Source organism: Saccoglossus kowalevskii, chromosome 2, assembly GCF_978046115.1.
Source record: "Saccoglossus kowalevskii chromosome 2, keSacKowa6.1, whole genome shotgun sequence".
NCBI lineage: Eukaryota > Metazoa > Hemichordata > Enteropneusta > Harrimaniidae > Saccoglossus > Saccoglossus kowalevskii.
This window is the reverse complement of record NC_140642.1, coordinates 27,339,321-27,363,080: the sequence shown is the minus strand read 5'-3', so window position 1 is coordinate 27,363,080 and position 23,760 is coordinate 27,339,321. Positions and strand designations below refer to the sequence as shown.

Below are 23,760 nucleotides of genomic sequence, written 5' to 3'. Positions count from 1 at the left end.
AGCGTGTGCCTTTCATTTATTAGGCATTTCACTTGATACGTCATTGTTTTCTGCCTTCCTCTCACCAGCAGACGCCGCCACAACGCAGTCACCATTATTTTTTATGCTAGCCTGCCTGTTAACGAAGGTGAGTAATTATATGTTCAATAGTTGTGGCACCATTTTTACGTGTAGCATTACTTGTTAATTACCACCCCATCGCTACGATCCAAAGGATTTTCACGTTCCCCCGGCCGAAGGGAATTAGGTGGCGAATATGAATAATACTACATCCTTATGAAACCCTTCTTGGTTGCCGCCCGACTTTTTTCTTGCTCGACGATACTGACCGGCGACTGGCAACATACACAAGTGAAAGACGGCTCCAAATATAAATGAAAACGTAAAAATCAGCTGTCAGTCATAACGACCACATGTTCGTTAATTAACATTATTCCATTCATTGACATATTCTGAAATTGTTGTTGTCTCAGGGATTAAACATCTTGATTTATATCAATAATCATGGGTCGACATCATACTTTATATTAAACTAACTAATGCATGTTGTTCCTGGGACAACATCAGTTTCTGTACTATACTAATGCATTGTTGTTCCTAACATCTTGTTACATGTTATTTCTGGAGCAACGTTACTTCCAACACATTCATGTACAATGCTCAAGAACAGCATAATATTTTTCTCATGTAGATTTTTTTCTGTTTGTCTGATCAGTTGAAAATGCCTAAAATATGTATTTGTGGGGAATATTTTCATCCAAGATGTGTTGGGACGTCAAGACATGCAATGGAGCAGTCCCGGGTATACAACTGTCTACAATGTGTGAAAGGTACAACATGTATTCTGTGCACTTTATTATCCATCTGACAAGTGTAAGAGCGAACCAATCCAGTCCTTAACCCCCACACATACATGTACATGTATACGTGTCTGGGTATATTCATGTATTTGTAAATAGCAAGCCAATTCAAGGGGTTGAATTATAGGTTCAATTTCCTTTTCGGTGATGCATTATGGAATATAAATGAGAATGTGGGAAATACCTCATCAGCTTTAATTAGGAAATGTGTAACTGATTTATGGCAATATAGAAAAGAAATGATGAATGTATTACTGTTTTTCATGGTGCCGATACAAAGGTTGAATAAACATTATTTACATACACATGTTCATGTACAAGTACCTTTTTTTTTTTAGCGAGACATTTGTACAAAAAAGTTAAAACCATGTATGGATTTACAATCATTAATGATGATCTGAGAAGGCTGGAAGAATCCAAGGAGATTGGAGATAATCTAATAAATTTGACTTTGATGCGAGTTACATATTTTTTTATATTTTATATTATGAATTTTTTATACAAGAATACCTAAATGTGTGCAATGAAAAAAACCAGCTGCTTTATCGACCAATGGAAATTGGATGTCAATGTGACCTCAGTACTGTTCAATTCAATAGCTCTTTGGTATTTAACTTACGTTTTTTTTTGTTTCTAGGCACATAACTAAAGACATGAACCATCTACATCTGATGGACTCCTTTTTTTAGTTCATTATTGGCGTCAAGAAGTGAACGGAGGTAAATGTACATAGAGTGTGTTTATTCTAAGTTCACATGTTTTTATTCACTCGTGGCAAAAGGCCCTTGTTTTATATCTTACATTTGAAAGTGTTCCTTCATGTATTCAAGCGATATTTAAAATAAGGTCGAAGTTTCATTAGCATAACTGTTCATTGCAGGCGCTGTCTGGCTGTGAAGAAGTTCACTAAAAATGTTGATATATTCACCAAAGATTATGTAATAATACCAATAAATAAAAGAGGTAATGATAGGTAAGATAATTTTGTATTATTCATGGTTATGCTAAAATGTCGTACAGTGAAGTCGTGAACACATTGTTTATTTACATATGCCATAACTGAATATGTTCTTTCTTTGCAGTGACCATTGGTATTTAATAATTCTCCAAAACATTGGAAACAAGTAAGTTTCTGTTTGTTCACTATGCATTACCAGTATATTTGATATATTGAGTAGGTGTAATAGTGTGCAGTGACAACCAAATTACTCATGGCTTGTACGACCCTCAAGCTGGGGGAGGTCTCCGGTTACATAGTATATTTTATATATTTTATGTATTATCTCCATGCCATATTCTTCATTATAACATCGAAGCAATTCAACAGAAAAGAAGAACTATTCTCAAATTTCTAAAGGATGAAATTGCAACCTTTGGTATGCATTACAATTTGCATTTAATTATTTCCGATTGGAATTTTAAATAAACATGGTGTATGTGATAGATAATTAGTCCCTGTCTCTTATGATTGATGACAGGCATATTTTGCCCTTGATTTGCCCATCCTTGACTGTTTAACATTTAACATTTGCGTTTTTTTTTTAATTTCCGTTTGATGCATAGTGAATAAGTGGTTAAATATAAATTTGTTTTCTCTAGACGTGGTAGCTCAAACTATCCAAGTACAGCTTCATAGCTTTCTTTCCTATAAATATTATTCTTTAAACTATGCACACATACTTGCGGTCGCTTTAATTTCTCCAACTCTTCATAGCTCCATAGCTTTGCTTGTTTAACTTTCCAAGCATAGCTTCATAGATTTGTTTCTTCAAGCTTAGCTTCATGGCTTTGCTTCTCTAACTCTTCAAGCATAGCTTCAAAGATTCGCTTCTCTAACTCTCCAAGCATAGCTTCATAGCACAGCTTCATAGATTTGCTTCTCTAACTCGTCAAGCATAGATTTGATTGTTTAAGCTTTTCAAGCATAGCTTCCTAGCTGGTTTCCTGTAGAGATGCTTGTTCAAGTACAGCTTCTTACCCTGTAATGGAGATAGTTCAAGAACTAGCTTTGTTTCCTGTAGAGATGCTAGTTTAAGCACAGGTTCATAGCTTTTTTCCCTGTAATAAAGATAGCTCAAGCACATCTTTCTAAGCTGGTTTCCTGTAGATGTTAACTCAAACCCAAGCACAGCTTCATAGCTCTGTTTCCTCTGGCTCAAACACTTCACACACAATTGTATAAATGCCTAACACATTTGATTTTAAGCACATTGATTTATCATAACATTGGTGGTGGTTCCTCCATTACATTTTATAATTTGTTACTTACGATATGCAAGCACTTTATTCAGATCCATTCAGTTACTTTAGTTTTGACAGGCATACATTAATAACACATAGGTCATATATTAATGAAAATAGAAAAGAAACTATTGTGGTGTAACGAAATAGGTCATAGTGATTTGAATGACAGAACCTTTCTTCTGTGCATAAGTATGTGCCAATAGAAGAATTACATCTGGCTTCACACCTATTTCTACCCACTCTTCTATCTGCTTTATGACTTCTTTATTTATTTTGGAGAAGTGTTTGTCTGATACTTCAGTTGATTCATGTTCATTGTGGGTATCTTTGACACGCTCTATTGTAGCTACATATTGTCCTTTAATTTCTATTTTGAATGACACATATGCACTATAACCAACAACTTAATAACTTCGTTCTCGCTTTCTACCACTACGAACACAGGAGAAATGACTGTAAGAGCTTGAGGAAGTGTCAGACCAAGTCCTGAACTGGCCAGTAAGAACATTCATTTTGAGGTATTCAAGTCTCCTTTTAATGAATTCAACAGCATCTTGCTTCTTTTTAATCACATGTACTTTCAGCAAAGAGTCTTTCTCTGTCCTCTCATTCTTCAAAATTGAATTACAAATGAAAGCCTCCATAATATAAAACAATTACAAAGAAATTATGTTTAAATCTGTGAAAATATTTGTAAAATGACATAAATTTGGCAAACCAGCGGATAAACAGATGGTATTCATATTACCAAATTGTTCAAAGATTACTTCTAAATAATGTCAAGATATTATCCATAGGAGAACACTGCATGATAAAGTTGTCCCAGAAACAACAATGCATTATTTAGTATAATAAAAGACTGATGTTGTCCCAGGAACAACATTGCATTAGTTAGTATAGTAAAAGACTGATGCTGTCCCAGGAACAACATGTTGTCCCAGGAGCAACAATGCATTAGTTGGTATATTACAAGGACTGATGTCGTCCGAGGAACAACAAAGCATTAGTTGGTATAATACAGGGACTGATGATGTCCCAGGAAAAACTTGTGTTATAAAGTTGTCCCAGGAACAACATTGCATTGATCAGTATAGTAAAAGACTGATGTTGTCCCAGGAACAACAAAGCATTAGTTGGTATAATACAAGGACTGATGATGTCCCAGGAACAACATGCATTGATTAGTATAATACAAGGACTGATGTTGTCCCAGAAACAACAATGCATTGGTTTGTATAGTACTAAGACTGATGTTGTCACAGGAACAACATGAATTAAAGTTGTCACAGGAACAACAATGCATTAGTTAGTTTAATATAAAGTATGATGTTGACCCATGATTATTGATCTAAATCAAGATGTTTAATTCCTGAGACAACATTTTCAGAATATGTCAATGAATGGAATAATGTTAACCAACGAACATGTGGTTGTTATGACTGACAGCTGATTGTTACGTTTTTATTTATATTTGGAGCCGTCTTTCACTTGTGTATGTTGCCAGTCGCCGGTCAGTATCATTGAGCAAGAACAAAGTCGGGCGGCAACCAAGAGGGGTTTCATAAGGATGTAGTATATTCATATTTGCCACCTAATTCCCCTCGACCGGGGGAACGTGAAAATCCTATGGATCGTAGCGATGGGGGTGGTAATTAACAAGTAATGCTACACGTAAAAATGATGCCACAACTATTCAACATATAATTACTCACCTTCGTTAAATAACTAGATGGCGAAGAGGAAAGAATAATGGTGGCTGTGTTGTGGCGGCGTCTGCTGGTGAGAGGAACGCGGAAAACAATGACATATCAAGGGAAATGCTTAATAAATGTAAGGCATATGCTGCTTGGTGGTTGTCGAAGTTGACCCAGGAACAACATCGCGAAGATGACCCTGTGACAATCCTCAATCTGTAAAATCTACTGCTGCGATTGTCAATCATGAGCGTTATTGGGCGTTTGGTTAATCATAATCATGATTGACAAATCAAACGTATCCCAGGTCATTTCTAAACACGTAATTAGGACTGAGCCGAGAATCAATTCTGGGTGCCAGAAATCAACCAAAGACGCTTATTTGGGTATAATTTGCGCTGTCAAGACAAAGTTCAGGTTAATAAAATAAGATTGACAACGTTTTCCCAGGAGAAAAAGGTGAATTATTTGTTGACGTAGACTCTACGCATGCAATGCAGCATCAATTGTCTGCAGTACATGTATCTTTCGATAACTAGTTATTTTGCCAGCCGGCCGAGGACCCGTACAGACATTGTACTAAAGGTACGAGCTCTTGCCCTTTTCCACAAATTTTAATATATATTCTTAACAATTGCTTTACCTCTAAAACTCTGCATACCATGATATGATCATTCAGTGTTTTGAACTAAACGACTCATTATTGGCACATGATGTCATGAATCAGGGAATCTAAATGGCCCAATATAAATAGCCAAATATTGCATCGTACATAAATGATGACAGCGATTTACTCGGCCTATGGCCTGTGAACTCATGATTTGTGTGATGTGCACATGCACGGTGCAACAAGTTACAATTACCACAGTTGTCACGATGCATCTCCACAAAATAGCATCTAAAACCAAAATAAGGCCGATATGTGTAAATACTTGTACATTAATCGGCTGGTCTATGCAGCCAGCAATAATGAAATCGCAAGAATTGCATTGACAAAATTATGACCTCGGATGTAGCCATGTCTAGGGCATGGATATGATTTATAGTCTTTGCCCAATAATGTAATGTTATAGTGTCTATGAAGTATGTGATCATGATTAATCTTCATGATTTGTGACCACGCCATTGATTATTCGGCATAGGCTACCACACACTGTATAATATTGAGCAGAAAGTCATGCAAGAAATTACATTTCATTCACCACATTGGCATGGCTGGCTGTACTCTTACTTTTTCATGACCATTGTTTGGCCCACTACCATTTTCTTGGGATTTAGGCAGCTTTTTGTCACATGCCAGAAACAGCTGCAATGTGTCAAGCTTGTGATGTAGGTAAATGACCACAACAGGAATGTACATTACTGTCATTTATTAGACAGAAACGTCTACATACGCATGTACATCAGTGAAAGTTTTGCTGTCACCAGCTGCCATTCTTGAAATAGTGCCACCGATCAACAGTTCTTGCCACTCGCCTCAACCTTAAACAAGGACATGTGTTGTCATTTGTTATTAAGACCGAGTTTCCTCAAATGAACAAAAGTATATATTAATATAATGATATAGACTGAACATGTTGGGAAAAAATAAATCTAAAATGATAAAATCCCTGCCTATTTACCCACTATTTTTCACCCTAATACTGGAAACACCACATTGGTTTTTCATTCCTTGCTTCGCGAGTTTTTATGAAGCAATTTTGTTGAGGGAGGAAAAAAATAAAATTCTTTTTTTCCATTAGATTTGTGTGATTCTCAAAGAATTGTAAGTGAGATCATTGAACAGAGAGAAGAAATGAAATAAAATTTTATTCCATGTATAACCTTCATCTGCGCGAAACTTTGGTACTTTGATCATGTTACTCCCACGAAAATGCAACTTGGATTTGTTATGCGGCGGGCGGTAAAAAAATGAAAATAAAAATTATATTTGTTTTGCATTTTTTTGCGCTTACAAGTCGGCGGGCGCGAGAATTTTTGTTTATTTCATTTTCGGCTCCTGTTCATTCGGCGGGTTCGCGAAACAAAGGATAATAAAAGTCTGGCCCAATGGTTTGAGGTTTTTTTAACATGGTCAACATAAATAATGAGGGATGAACTGGTATTCTGTACATTCTACGTTTCTGGTTTGATGTGGACTCATTTACAGCCCTATCATTGGTGATACAAGGATTTTACTCCTTATGCAAATCAACAATGCTGGCTTTGCACATGGTAAATTCACTCTGGTCATGCGATAAATTCATTACTTTTATGGATTCTATCAGTCTGATGGGGGTTGATATCATTAAAGACATTTCATGAAGTACAATTACATTTCATATAGTCTCTTTGCACCTACTTTATTTCCTATTCATTCACAGGGAGCCCAGGAACTATGATCAACCCTACGAGCGGGGGGGGGGTATCGGCTGGTAACTAGTGTAAGAAATAGACAAGGGACGAAGGCTCCATATTTTTTAAACTAGAAAAAACAGACATACAGAATGAAAAATAAAATCTATAAAAAAATACCAGGTAGAAGAATATTAGTTGCTTTTTCAAATTTCGCCAAAGACTTGCCTATATTTAACCTATATCTGTACAGTGCGTTTGGGCCATCCGTTAAGGTACACGTCCAGCCATGCGTTTACGAATCCGAACGAACCACAATTTCATTAGCATACCTCGGGTTTGACCTAGCTCATTAACATATTCAATGTGTCTGTGCGTCACGGGAAGCTGCCGAGTTGCGCTGTTTGCGTGTAATTCCAGTGTTTTACTCGTGATTACTCATGTTTTACCATAAATTATCCACATTTAATTATCATCGGTGGCGAAAGTGACGCAGTGTAATGCTAGAATGCAACAAATTTGGCGGGTAAGTTTGAATTTTACATTTTAACATTCTATGTTTCCTCAACCTGTAGTATCATTCGATCAAGGTGTCTCTCTGTGTATCTTGTGTTTTTGGCCTATTTCGATTTTGTTAAAATTGATTGCTTCGTTAGCTTTTTTTTTGAAATGGGGGCAAAATATGGATATCGTACTTCCAAAAAATCACGTCGCGGACGTCAGGGATTGAAAGTGATTGCTGTCAATAAAAAAGGAGACAGGAAACTGCATTGCATTTAGACGTGTTGGGAATGCCTTCTAAACACCAAGAACTTCGTGAACGTGATATCAACCAGCCAAGCGTTCCTCTAAGAAGTGATCATGTAAATGGTACTTCCAAATTTATAACTGCAAGCAGTGCTAAAGATGAACATGGTATTTGGAAAGGTAACAAAATTGCCAGTATCCTGGTGGATGTGGATAGCGATAAGCAAACCAAGGTAAAACAAACTGATCTCACTCCAGTTTTAGCTGCAGAATTGCTCCATAATGATGTATCTCAATCTCCACCCCTCAATGCAGAAGATGCAAGTACCCTCTCTAGTTTACCCTCAACATCATATCAGTCTTTTTCGCGTAATAATATGCCATCACAAAAAAAGAACACTTTTGTGACAAAAAAGAAACGCCTGATAAAAAGACCCAGACTGAACCTGAAGGGAAATAGAATAGTGTTTGTCAAAACATTTTGTCAAGATGTTGTTAAATTGACTGCACACAGTGCACAGTGTCAAGATGCAATGAGCCTACAATATGAATATAGTCGTATGGGATTGGGATGCATAATTTTGTTCAAATGCTCAGCGTGTGAAATGGAGTTTAAATTAAACACTCAGCCTAAATTGAAGGGACCAAAAGGCAAGAAACGTTATGCTGTCAACATAGCTGCAGTTTTGGGAACCATGAGCACTGGTAGTGGTTCATCACGTCTCAATGAATTTCTGGCTGTGACTGGCATACCTGGCCTCAATAAAAGTTCTTTTATTGAAATTGAAGGTTTTGTAGGGGAGAAATGGTATGACAAGCTGAAAGAGGAGATGGTGCAAGCAGGGCAGGAAGAAAAAGCAATAGCTGAAGTTAAAGGTCATTTCAACGAATGAGTGCCTTATAGGCCTTATATTACTGTCATTGTTGATAGTGGGTGGAGTAAACGGTCACATAAGCACTCCTATAATGCTAAGTCAGGTGTGGCAACGAGCAACAGAGCTGAAAATTATATGTCAATCAAATTGAAGTTATTAATCGCTCCAATTCTGGATCATATGGTTTCCGGTGTTATGGTGGTGGATTGAGACTTCAGTGTGGAACAAACTGGTTGATGGATAGTTGGCATAGTATATTTCAAGAGTCTCCATCTGATGTCTTAGCTCAGTATTGTCAACAAAAAGAAACTGCTTATATTGGTGCTAAAAAGAGGGCAACCAGTGATGAAGCTAAACAAAAGCGAAGAAAAGGAAATATGCTGTCCCTGCTGCGAAACTAGACTAAAATTATGGTCCAGATGCATCAAGTCCTGATATTAGTGAGCATGATCTTAACGAACTTTGTCAACAGTTTGTGACAAGACTGGATGTGACCAAAAAACAACAAAATAGAATTGAACAAGAAACTATAGGCCAACATGATAATGATGTGTACAGGGAAATGAGAAAAGATCGGCTTACTGCTTCCAATTTTGGAGAAATAATAAGAAGAAGAAAATCTAAACCTTGCTCGCCTATGATTCTTCGACTTCTCTATTCTACATTTAGTGGAACTGAAGCTACACAATGGGGAATCAGGATTTCATTGCAGTTGCTTCATTACTATCTTAAAATCAAGCTAAACACTGTCACAGCAAGATATTCTGGGCTCTATATTGATACACAGCATGGCTGGTTAGCAGCATCACCTGACAGGGTTGCCACTGATCTAACTACAAATGAAGAGTACCTACTTGAAGTGAAATGTCCCAAAACAGCTGAACAAAGGGCATTCACACCTGAAGAGGCTGTTGGAAATATTAAAAGTTTCATGCTTAAAAAACAAACAGATGGCACAATTCAACTGGACAGAAAACACAAATACTATAAGCAAGTACAGGGACAGCTGCATATAACAGGATTTCAGAGGTGTGATTTTATTGTGTGGACTCCTAAGGGGGCATACATTGAAACCATAAAAAAAGACAACAAATACTGGGAAGAAAACATGTATCCAAAATTACATTGGTTTTACTTCAACTGTCTTCTTCCTGAGCTAGCTAAACCAAGACATCCTTCCCAACCAATAAGAGAGCCAATTGAGTTTTTAGAGGCTAAAAAGGAAAAAGAAAAAAACAATTCCAAAAAACAAATACACAAGAGACAGCCTCCTTTCAGTGACAAATGTCGAGATAAACGAAACAGTAAAGTGACAGGTAACATATCTTACAAATGTCAGGTCAAGACATGTATATCAAAACATCCAGTTTATTGATTACTAACTGAAAAAATGTATGCGTAACTCAAAACATTGCGTTTTGTATTATGCTTACTAACCAATAGAGCAAATATGGTAGTATTGTTTTTGTCCTCATTTGTAATATGCAAAACATCATGGCAAGTAGATATTTGGAACTGGCAAGTAAATTCTTGAGCTTGTGACCAATATTGTTTTCTTGTTAGCCTGAGATTTCAAGCAAAACAAAATTAAATGTTAATGACTTATAATTTTTTCTTATTTTTTTCACAGATGAGTAAAGTCCAGTCCAGTCCACTGAAGCCCAGATATCTAATCCAATATGTGGAATTTCCCACACAAACAAAGCGGCCCTTTTCAGGGCCACCACATCCTCCAGAAAGAGAACTATCGTAATACAAAATTTAACAATGATAAATAAATAAATAATACAGTTTGCTCTACTCGAAGCACATTTTAAGCACAAAATTCCTGAATGGTCAAGAAATACAAGGTACGCAAGCCCACTCACTTCTGGTAGAGCATATATATTTGCTTTGCTAGAAGTGTTTATGTAAATAATATTGCAGCATACAAACAAATAGTTGTATGATTTGGTCCAGATGTGCTTTCTCTATTTGCAATGTCCTATAGAGCAAATATGGTTAATGCTATTTTCACACTACAGTAGTTACCCTGTGAATATCATGGCAATTGTATAGCATAGTTGAAACAACTACTACGATAATACTATCTGATGTGATGTGGCCTATATAATATCCCGCAAGTGGCTGACAAATTTTGTTGTGGGTAAATTTCGAAATAAAAAAATCTATCTACATAGATCCCATACACCCAATATAAATAATATGAAAGAATTTTCCCAATGTGCCATCAAATACGATTTTGGTATATTGTAAGTAGACGCTGTACACCAAGAACTGATAGTTGGATATTCTTCATAATGCAAAATAAGAACAAATCAAAATAAATGTTAAAATATAGTATATTTGTTTTCATGCACAGTGATGCCCTGTTGTGACTGGTGTTCAGTTCAGTAACTTGCATGTTGAGCTGGATTTATTTTTGCCAAATCTATGAACTGGTATCCAAGCTCAACCAAGGTTTCCAGCCCATGTTTATATTGTAAAAACGTTCATAAAACAAACTTTTATTTCATGTTTCTCACAATGTCAACGCTTTAAATAATTTGTCAACGAGCTGCAGAAACAATTTAAATGTTACATTTGCAAAATTTTCTAATTTGTAACAGTTGAATACTGCCATACTGGTATTGTAAAATGCATTATAAACCGGGTCAGTTCATTCCAACTAGCGTGCGAGTTCAGTGCTGAAATTTACAAACCAGCTTGAACTAACCAATACTATATACTCATAAAGGTGACTATTCTGTCATTTATAGAACCAAAAGAACAGTCGCGACAACGTAAAATCACAGTCCCTGTGGTAAAATCAAACGCGGCGGTCCCTTGTGCGGTACTTCCGCATTGAGATTAACTTGGCCTTTCATGAATGTTCATTACCTATACGTCATCTTCGGAGTCTCTCGGAGTGCTTTATCTCGGTGACATGTTCAAACTTCAGCCTGATTTATTCACTAAACTATAGGTACCCGGACGATAATGTGTTCCTATGGCGGTAGCACAGAGTCTGGCCTAGCGATGTTTGGTTTCCGATTTTCGATCGATTAACTCGTTCTTGACTTGCGGCGTTTCTCCTGATGCGTGAAAATGGCAATTTTCGCCCAAATGTTGACCATTTATGGTGTTTTTAGAGTTATTTAAGAAATATTTTTGCTGATTCACTTCCAAACATCGATGGACCATGTTCTAGTGTCTGTGTTGGTGCCAGGGTTCGGCTGATCTACGGAAGTACATGGGGTAAAAAGATCGGAGAGTTTATTTTCACCCATTTCCACCTAATTTCCAACATAATATAGTATATTTACGAAATTATTTGCGTTGGTTTATATTTTTTTTCCATACATCGATTTAGTTGTGGCTCACGGACTTGTGGTAGAAATTTCATTTCGATCAGATATTTAATTTTGTTGTTAAAGCTAATGAAAGTCAACGATGCGTGTTGATGTTGCCTGGGGCGGCTGATCGCTGGGCGTGTACCTTAATTGTTCATAAATGGAGTCAATTTGTGGAGTTTTCTTGATTTATTCTGCAGATGTAGAGCATGATGATTTTAAAGACATAGTTTGTGATATCTTACAAACAACTACATATTTCAATGCAACTGTGGAACTGGGTCATATTGATTAGCTTTAAATCTATGGCAAAGGTGATCTAATTTGCATAATAATCAGGCAAATTTGAACTGTTTTGGTTCTATCTCAATGTGTTTTCTTAATGAAACTTTTTTAATGCATTTGGTGCATACCTGATATTGGTTTGTTTTAATAATTGCATACAATCAGTATTTTAAAGTGTTATTAAATTTTGTACTAATGGATACATTATTAGGCACATGAGCGAACTGTTTCCTTGGTATTACAGGTAAACACAGTTGCAAAGGTGATTAATCATGGAAATGGTGGACCAAAACAATCAGGATTGATCATGCAAATGCAGACAGTACATCATCGATGCTCATAGCTATATGGGGAGAACAGTTTGACAACATCAAACTTAATTCCACCTACAAGTTCAACAATGTAAGTGTACGTGAATTTCAAAGTACCACTCAACTGGCTTCCACACCGGATACCACTGTAACAGAAACCACTCCACTAACAGATGCGAGTATTGATAATACACCTGGCATGCAAATGAATACCATCAGAGGAACAATCATATCTGCTGAGTGTACAGCAAAATATTACTGTCACTGTAAAAAGTAACTGATAGATTATGCTTCAGAGATGTCAACTATCAAGTGTCCATACTGCTCTCAACGAACAAAAACAAGCCATCTCTTACCAAGTATTAAAGCATACATAAACATCACATCAGACTCTGGCAAGATGCATAAACTCACTGCATCTGAATTCATCCTGCAAAAGCTGTGTCCTCAACATGACTTAAAAAGAACAGAAAAGATCTTACTTGATGCTGAAGAGCAGGAATTTCAAGCTTCTGGTTATAATATCATTAGCATTTCACCAGTCGATGCTCAAAATGATTCACCACTGATACCTGCCGAGAATTACCAAAGTAGTCCATGTTATTTCAATGCCCTTAAACACCAATTTGGTGCAATGCATCCATGTTCTTCACTAGAGATGAGGGGGTAATTTGTTGTGTTTTAAATTTGAAACTGATGATTTTATTTCCAGTGTTTACTATGTTTATTTCATATACAATCTATGTATATGCATTGTTATTGGTCTATTGCCTTAACGTACGTGTAAGCTATCACAAAACTTTCCCATTGATTTGTTTCAGAGGCACACATATGGTATAACTGGAATTGATATTCAGTCATTGAGTAACTATGCACTAGCCTCATTATTTGCAGCATTTCCAACTCTCTGACAGGTTTTCACATAATTTGGCAACAAAATGCATATAACGAAATGGCGATATAATATCAGGAATAGCCGATATTTTATACAATTTTCCAAAATTGTTAGGTGAGTTGTCTATGTGTTTAACACATTACTGTTATATGAGTATATATAAATCAACGACGAGAATTAAGTTGTACCATTATGATACAATGAAACTATTGTACAAGATAAATAGTCAAGATAAATGTGAGTTCCATTGTAATGAATTATATCAAAGCATTATGTAAAATATAGTACCACATGCATATTTATGCTATTCTGTCGAGTAGACTTGTACTGCAGCTGCACAAAAACAAAGGCAAGAGATAGATATAGTTCAAACAAGAATTCCCGGAACCAGCTGTCGTGCAGGCGTTGTCTCACAGAGTAGTAAATCAACACGTATTCTAATACAAATGTAAAACTCTAGGACATTTGAACTGGGGATGCGAATATTTCTCTGTGTATATCAAATGAACATTAAGACTATTATTGACTTTAATGATCTGGTGACCCTGTATCCACTATTTACATAAATAATATATACAAGTATCATAAAGTATCAGGCATTCGATTTATTTAGTTTGAATACCTGTACATGTACGTTCATATAATAACCTTTCACAGAAAAAGACGACTGTCGGCAGTAAATATCCGTGAAGATATTTTTAAATTTTGTAAATCAAAGTGCGACTATTATAATGATGTTGATAACGATTTTAAGAAGATCGCCGAGGAAGTCTGTGAGAGTTTGAGATTGAATTCAATCCCATCGAATGCGGAAGAGGCATTGGTTCTATTGCAGTCCTTAATCCCTGTTATGAAACATTTAGTAACAGCAGATGAATGATTTGCTCAACGCGGAATTGTAGTAAGTTTAGTGATGCAATGCTTTTTGGGAAGATTTGCCTTTGTTTTTAGACTTGAATAATAATTAGCATTCCGTTTATCAAACAATTAGATTTCATTAAACATAACTTTTAATGTCGAACACGTAACAACACATACAATATCATAACTTAACATATCAAACTCGATGTCCAGCTTTGTTCACGTAAAATAAATTGGTTAAATACTGGTTAGAAACAAAAACGATTGATAATAATTTATTATGAAAGTCATTTTGTAACACTATACATGGCTGCACAGTTTATTTCATGTATTGTAATATACGTCGTAATTCCTGCCGTAAAATTCAACTGCATCATAGGAAAAATAAACCTGAAATCTGCCCTCTTGACGATGTGGTGCCGTTTGACATTCCTTCACCCATTTTCAAATCGAGAAATCGTACAGCCAGTTTCGTCCGATCTTTTGTATACTGGATCTTGTTTTCTATTCCATCATCACCATAACATGTCTTCAAATCGGCAGTTGTTTGAACAATAACTGTGTATACTGAATTGTTTTGCACTCTTACGAGATATTTGAAGTTCACTACAAACTCTGTTCCTTTTCTATGTGTTTCGGACGAAACAAGTGTGATGTTATGCCTATCTAATACTGAAACACGGACAGTTATGGCATGGTTTTTGGGTCCCCAAATAACTGCGCTCCATGCAATCGTGCGGATGACCCGGTCGGCGTATTCACCATGAAAGAGATCCTATCGCCTTCAAACTTATTGCCACTCCAATTCAGTTCATGGCAAATATTTTGAAATCTTTGTACACATATGGCGTTTTCTGAAATTATGCTTCGTGGACGTGTATTAAAATGCACTGTTCGTGGTACTGGCGTCTTACAAACAATGAATTGCTGTATTAAACTCGTAAGGCTAGCATCCATGATTTGCTGGCTCACTCACTAATGTTCTAGTGAATGTTTTAAGTGAACATTCAGTAAATCTTATGTGAGGAACAAACTCTTCCCACGCAAATGGAATGTCCAAATTGTCTTCCTCGTGTACTATTGAAGCATGTTGCACCCATTTGTCAAGCAGATAGAGTATGATGTCTTCATGAATTGCCAACGTATCCCGCTCAATTATTTCTATGACAAGATGTTTTGGCAATTCACAGAACTGGACAATGTTCGAATCATTGTAAAGGATAATAGACACCATTCTATCAAGAAACAGTAAACACTGTTCCTTAAGCTCGCCAAACTTGTGTTTATCTGCTATAGGAAGGTCCCTTAAGACATTGCTGTGAGTGAGTGGTCGAGTGTGTGAAGATAAATAGGTAAGACATCTTGTATGTTGTAAAAATCTGCAATTATTAATAGGTCATCTGAATTGTCTAATGCTAATGGAATATTACCATTATACATATATGTGATGACTAGAACCACCAGTAATGGTGGAAAGGGCAATCTATTTCAATATGCTGCTTAGGTTCATCATTTTCGCGATTTCTACTCCACCTTGTTAAACTGTGTAGCAAACACATCCGAAAACAATTACAGTTCAATGGAATGGACTTTCAAGCGCTTTTGATCTTGCAAAATTAATACAATATCTGTTCTTCTGTGGTTCTTGCAGAAATCCTCCTGTTTTTCTAGTAATGTTACCACTGTGTTTCTAAAGGAGACAATATAAATAAACTTTTGTATTGTAGATAATTTGTGAAAGTTTATTAGGGTTTCGAGTCCTTTCGGGCAAAACCCTATTGTAATTGCTATGTTTATTATAAGGGTTTCTAGCCCTACCGGGCAAAACCCAATTGTAATTGCCATGTTTATTATTATTTTTCCGCCGTTTTTTAAATCACTAACTTGAAAAATAATGCTGCGACTGATTTGGAATTTGTGGTGCATACCCCAAAACCAGCTATGTAGGTCACATGACCTGCCCGCCATCTTAGAACACAAATCGGAAGTGCTCAATTGCACCACTTTCTGAGGGTCTAGGAACTTCGGGTTGTTGTGATTGGCTTAGATGATTATCAATTATGTTGCATATGTAGAGTAAGTAATCTTGTTACACTGTTCAAGGAAGTGTCAACAACTATCCCAAAGTACCGTTTTCTGAGAGTTTTTGGCTTTTTTTTCACCATGATGGTTGCCAGGCAGTGAAAATGCCTGGCCCGAGAATAAATGTCGCTGCGCACAGAGGAAGCTGTGTTGGCTTGGGTGTCGAAGCAATACAGCGACAATATCCATACATTATGCCATTCATACCAAAGCTATTCTAACTATACTTAGTGCCGAGTCTGATTCGTTTTAGTCGCACTGGAAATAGTAAATCATTATGTTATTATGCTTTATAGACCTTGCGGCCATCGAGCGAGGCAAAATTGTTGTCAACACATTTGAATGATTGATTGAATAATCAACAATTTTATTTTACCCAATAATGTACACTTGTAGTTTACAAAATAGGAACCAGAAATAGCCATTGGCTAATCTAGTCCGATTCCTCAAAAAACAAATGAATTACACTATCTTTGAGGGTGATTTATAATAATAAATAAAAATAACAATAATAATAATAACAATGATAATAATAATGATAATTATTATTCAATTATTTTTTCTTTCATTTTTAACTTAAATAATTTCCTTGAGGTAATGTCTTATATTCTGTGGTAGCTGGTTCCATAGCTTGGGCCAGTATTTTTAATAGAACGTTGACCTACATTAATACGGTACTTTGGAATTATTAAATTTCCTTTGGTTTGAAACCTAGTATGATAAGTTTTGGGTACATAGTGAAAGAGTTGGGATATAGAATTAGGAAAATGTCCATGAACACTATCAAAAACGAAAAGGGCTAATTGGAACTGGTGTTGTTTGTATACATCAAGTATATTACAGCTGTTGGAGAGTATGTGAAAAAGTAGGTGAACCAGAAATAGTACGTACAATGTGAATAATTAGTATTGAATGTAAATGAGTTTTATAGGCATTTCCCAAGGTTTCTAACGTATATGAAATATGAGTGAAATAGAGTTATACAATAATAATAATAGAGTTCACCTTGGAACAATTTTTCTTAATTTATATATGATACCTGCTTTGACACTTATTTTGCTCATCACATGATCAATGTTTTTTCCAATTTAACTTGTGGTCCAGCAGCACACCAACATATTTAGTACACTTTACCTCACTAATGCTTTGGTTTCTAATTGTCAAACTCCCAAAAGTCGCTACATTTGTATTTTTACCTCTGAATAGTATATATTCAGTTTTGTTAGTATTTATTGTCAGTTTATTGCAGTCGCACCAGTCAACTATTTGATTTAACTTTTCATTAACATAGTGTAGATTAATACTGTTTCCAGATTGAAATGCATGAAATAGACTGGTGTCGTCTGCAAACAGACTGATGTCAAAGTACGTGGATGATAATGCTATATCATTAACATAAAGAAGAAACAAAGTAGGACCAAGTACCTTGCGGAACACCGCATATTATTGGAAGCGAGTCTGATGTTACACCATTCACACATGTTGTTCCCTTTTTTGTTAATAACTCTCGATCAAGTCCAAAGGTAGGACTCGAATACCATATACAGATACTTTTCTGAGTAAAATTGAGTGATTAACAGTGTCGAATGCCTTTCTAAGATCTAAGAAAACTCCAAGAACTACATTCCCTTTATCAATTTCATCTAATATCTTTTGTGTTAGGTCTATAACAGAGAGTTTTATACTATTTTTTTTTCTCAAACCGTATTGTTTGGAATAAAATATATTGAATTTATTCAAATAAACAGTTAATTATTTTCTCGAATAATTTACTTAATTGGGGCAGTACTGAGACAGGTCTATAATTACCAGGGTCGAAAGGAGTTTCCTTTTTAAAGATAGGGGTAGCTTTGCTATTTAAGAGCATTTGGAAACGAACCAGAAGAGAATGAAAGATTTATAATGTGAGAGAGGGGCTCAGAAATATACTCCGCTGCATGTATGAGTAGCTTAGCACTTATTTGATCATAACCAACTGCCTTCTTTTTATCTAACCCTCTCAATATATCTGACACTTCATGAGCTGTGGTACCACACAAGAAAAATGAATTTGTCACATGTGCATTATAAGTGTCGAATGTACGTGGTGAGATTTTGTTTGCAAGGTTCACCCCAACTCTGGTAAAAAAGTTATTGAACCCGTTCACAATTGCATCTTGGTCATTCAGTGTAGTCGTAACGTTGCTACCGGGGTAATGGACATCAATGTGGTCCGTTAATTTTGTTTTTGAATGTCCTCTTCCTAATATTTCATTTATTATTTTCCAGGTTTTATCCGTTTTTTCATTATATTCAACAAACTGTTGTGAATAGAAATTACGTTTCGCATCTCTTAAAGCATTTGTCACATAATTTCTATAGCGTTTATATTTAGCCACGCTGTCCGCATTATAATTACGTCGTTTTTTATTTATTGCCTTTTTTAACTCTATAGTTAACCAGGGATTTTGGGCGATAGTGTGGGAACCAATTTTTTTGGTAATGAGAGGGGCATGTTTGTTACAAATATTCAAAAAAGTGCCAGAGAATGCGTCATATACATTATCAACATCGTTACTATTATACACATCGGACCAGTTATGTCTTTCAAGTTCATTTTTAAATTTGATTATATCAAGTTTGGAGTAGTCACGAAATGATATTTTACCAGTTTCCGGAAAATACGTTTCTAAGTCTTGGAAAATTCCAAATATTGGTAGGTGATCGGATATTTCCACCTCTATTGTCCCTGTACTGACAAAGTTTGAATGAATATTTGTGAATAAATGGTCAATTACACTATGAGAGTTAGTTGTTATGCGTGTGGGTACATTAATAATTTGTTTAAAGTTGTAGCATGATAATGTGTGACAGATTTAAATAAATTTATATTCAAGTCACCAACTAAGACACATTCGGAATTAATTGGTAAATTATGTAATACTGTATGCTCTAAACTGTCTAAAAATTCAACAACATTTGTGTTTGGTTTTCTGTAGATTATGACAATTACCAGCGACTTATTCCTACCAACATTAACATTTACCCACAATGTTTCAGCGTGTTGTACATCGACATCAATCAAACTGTAATTTAAAGAGGTGTGGATATAGGCCCCTACTCCACCACCCCTTTGATTTTTTCTGCCTTTTGTTTCTAATGAGTAATTATATAGATTGAACATATCTTTATTTTTGACTTGCCATATTTCAGAAAGTGCAATGACTTTAAATTTGAAGGGAATTGTATCATAAAATAATTTTAGTTAGCGATCTTATATTGACATGAGTGATGGAAAACGCACCTTTCGGAATGTTTCCAGTGAGTTCAAGAAATGCATTGTAGGAATAAGTGTTGCAGCTGTCAAAATGTGTGTCAAATTCCTCACTATTTGAATCCATTATCATTGATGTTTACAGCTTGATAATTGAATTGATAATAAATGTAGTAGTAATAACGAATTACCATACAGTATGCAATTACAATATAGAAATTGGAATGAAATAAACATTAGAACATAGCATTGTGACATACCCATTATTACAGTTCACGTTCCTGGAGTTATTTCTCATGATGTTCAATTAGTGATTTTTTTTCAACATCCCGCTCAGTGTGGGTTATGATGGACATTGCAGTGTTATCCTTTCTTTTTACATATATGCGCCCATTATAAGTCCAGAGATACTGATAGTGTGATTCCTTTCTTGCGCGGTTGACTCTTGATATCAGTTGACGTGACGATGGTGTTAAGTTTCCATTCACAAATATGTAGTTTGAACGACGGTATCCGATATCTTTTGTTGTAATGTCTCGTAGTTTGCGACGATTTTCATAAATGACATTCCGTTTTTTCCTGGCTGCAAAGCGAACATTAATTGATCTCGGACGCGTAGGTTGGTTGGTTGAGGTGTTTTTTTTTACCAATGCGGTGTGTGACATCAATGTCGGCTGGTGTTTATGGTCGGATCTATTTTGCGAAATACAGATAACGCAATTTTCTCCGTATCCTCACCATTCTCACTTTCTGGAATTCCATTGATTTCTAGGTTAATTCGACGGGTGTATTGATCTTGATCGCGAAGCTCCTTTTCTAATACACCAACTCTGTCACGTAATTGGATGTTCTCTCGCGCCAGGTTTGTTACTCAATTCAAGTTTCTCCATTCTTTTTCTCTTTTCTTCAAATTGGTTATTAATAAACTTCATAGAAGTGTCCATATCTTGCTGATTCGTCTTCATGTCATGGTTATCTTTCTGTATTGCATATACAGCACTCAGTAGCTGTGATGGCTGTGTTTGACTTTGCCGGGAAGGTGACAAGATTTGCATACTCGCCATGTTGTCCACTATTGTTTGCGCTGTTGTCGTTGTTGGCGTATTAGGTGCTGGCGTTTGAAACCGCTTTTCTTCGCATTTTCGGCATAATTGTCTCCTTGGCATAGATTAACTTTCCTGGTAGTTTTGCAATCAATGCATCTCATTGTGGTAGTGAAATAGACGAGACAGTTGTGAGAAAATAGAGTAATTACAGGAGCGATGTGAAACCAGTACTTGCTCAGAAACGCCCTCTATCTATTATTATAGAAGAGTAGGTGTTTTACCACAAAGCTCATGTCACTGTAACATATGCAACAACCGAAGATGAAGACATCAGAAATGCAAAGCTCCAAGCGCTTTTTGGCAGTCATTGTAACAAAGCTTTCTATTGGTCGGTAAACGTTCTATCGCGCAACAACGTGACATAACGGAGTTACCGCCGCACTGTGTTGTAGAGGGAGAAATGTCCGAACAAAACAACACCGTACAGGCGGACGATGATTTTTAGCGCACGTGCAGATATCCTAAATCTGGTGAAGGTGATTCTATATTGTACATTTTTCGCTTGATTCAAATATGTTATTAATGTTGTGCATGATTGCTTATCTTCATTAAGAGTAGACATTGTTTTTTTTTCATTGAAGAAAGCAAGAGATTATGGTGGACCACGAAGGGAGTTTTTTTGCATTAATTCAATGAGAAAATAAGAACAAATATTTTTACTGAGCTATGACTATTTTACTGTTAGAGTGATTTTAGGTATGTGTAACCGTATTTTGATAAATATTCACATATTAGTTTTGTCTATATAGCTAGTATATATTCCTGTATTAATCATTCGATTCGCAATCCAAATTACAATTACCAAATGGCAAGCATTATATTGGTAAGAATAGCAAATTTAACATGCCATGGGCAGATTTTGATACAACGGAATTGGTATATGTGTGGAATGATTGCTTCCCAAGGCGAAATGCTGTTCCAGTGCCACAACTTACTGAACCTTCCAAAATTTATTGAAAACGATTTTCTGAAAGAGTTATTTATCGATGACAGTACAGCGCCGTGTCTTCGTCAGCTTAGGAGAGGCCTGAGCATGTTAGGTGCATATCAGTTATTTGCAAACATTATTAAATGTTAATATGTACCGCATTACTCAGTAAGCTGATTTTTGACCATGATTTTGAGACCTAAAGCCACATGAGTCTGGACCCCCCAGGGTGTGATAACACAACTGTAATATAATGGCATATTGTCCAAATAATTCATTCATTCTAGTGATCAATAGAATTTATGTTGCACTATATAATTCATATTAATAAACAAAAGCATAATGAACGATTCTTTAATAATTTCATTTGTTTTAGATTTGTAAAGAGCTACCTCGATCATCATCATCAAGTCTATTGACTGTTAGAACCAATGTTCAGTTGGTCTAATAGTAATACACATCTTTCTCAAATCACTTAAGTATTTATGAAATATCTCCGGGAGATGTCAGGCGAGTTCTGAGTTGTAATCATTAAATGTTTATAAATGTCTATAAATGATAACCCTCTTTCCAGAAATTTAACAAATCCAATATCTGATAGGCAATGTCAGTTTATCTTTTGCAGCGCTACATATACTACATATACAAATCATTCTTATACAATTTAAATTTTCAGGTAACAACAGAGACAAAATTAGTCTTGGTGATATATTAAAGTTTGTCACTGGACGAAGAACAGGTACTGGGATTTGCAGTTAAACATTCACTACAATGTATTCCTGTATCTGATATGACATCGTTCCTACCCACAGCTAATACGTGTATCAATAGATTGATGTTGCCAAGAGCAACTATTGAGACTGAAATGTTAGCAATCAAACAAATGTACATTTTTTAGCATTTGCAAACCAGTTTTTTAGTATTGTGTACATTTTTCTTTTGAGTTTATCACCCATAAATTACATTCATAGTGATAACTAAAATGTAATCCACTTGTGATATCTAGGTCAGCTGTGGTATCTGTATATGAAGTCACTTTATATCCAGGTCAGCTGTGATAGTGATATCCAGATCAGATGACTAATTTACATACCAACTATGCACATTTATCCATGATCTGCACTCTAATAGTCGCACACATTATGAGGAGGTATGTAAATGTACGAAAAAAACGGGCATTGTGAACGTCGCTGCGAGTTCGCAATGGCAGAAAAACTGACGATTGAGAGTTCGCAATGGCAAAAAAACTGACGATTGAGAGTTCGCAGTAGCACAAAACAAAAGGCTTATTTATATTGAGGAGCGTTGCTGCAAATAGAAAACAGTTTTGAAACGTTGTGTGAACCATCAAAGGCATGTCGACGGTCAACCAACGGTAGATGTGGATTCACGCAACCCTGCTGTTACATTGTACCAAACATGATGGCAAGGGGGGGGGGATTTTCACAGCATGATAAAAGTCAAACTCTCTCGCAAGGACGTTTCATTTGGTGAATTATTTGAGGAAAAAACGTTGTGACTGAGTGTAATTCACAACGTTCCACAGAAACCCTCGTAGTTTATTTACAAGCTAACACTGATCGCCAGAAGCGTCAATGTGTATAGCGGTACAGTCAGGCCTGCTTCCATAAAATATTGATCAGAGCTACACGGGCACTCCGTAACGACAGAACTAATAATGGTGCTAATACGTAATCTGTTACGTATCATATATATTTGCCATCCTCGTATCGTTAAACTACAATGCCATGGCGATGACCAGTTATATTAGCTGCGGTTCCGTAGCTCTTTGGTGCGACCTACAATCGAATTTCGCCCTAACAATTTCATTTGGACGTCTTTTTTTTAATTTTGTTGTTGTACGTCGAACATAGAGCTACGGGATCTATCACTGTTTAAAAACAGAAATCTGGCATACGTAAATTAAATCGCTTTTGCTTTCGATTACGATGG

General features: G+C 36.0%; 2 long non-coding RNA genes across 2 annotated transcripts; both read left to right on the top strand.

Annotated features, from left to right (window-relative positions):
• The first annotated feature begins 702 nt into the window (after positions 1–702).
• On the top strand, positions 703–13,375 carry LOC144345855 (uncharacterized). The gene is made up of 6 exons (XR_014927459.1): positions 703–830; positions 1,498–1,579; positions 1,741–1,833; positions 1,943–1,984; positions 3,549–3,622; positions 12,616–13,375. It is a non-coding gene; the product is annotated as an uncharacterized LOC144345855 (long non-coding RNA).
• A 7,905-nt stretch (positions 13,376–21,280) lies between these two features.
• Positions 21,281–21,828, top strand: LOC144345859 (uncharacterized). The gene is made up of 2 exons (XR_013419408.1): positions 21,281–21,355; positions 21,461–21,828. It is a non-coding gene; the product is annotated as an uncharacterized LOC144345859 (long non-coding RNA).
• The last annotated feature ends 1,932 nt before the right edge of the window (positions 21,829–23,760 follow it).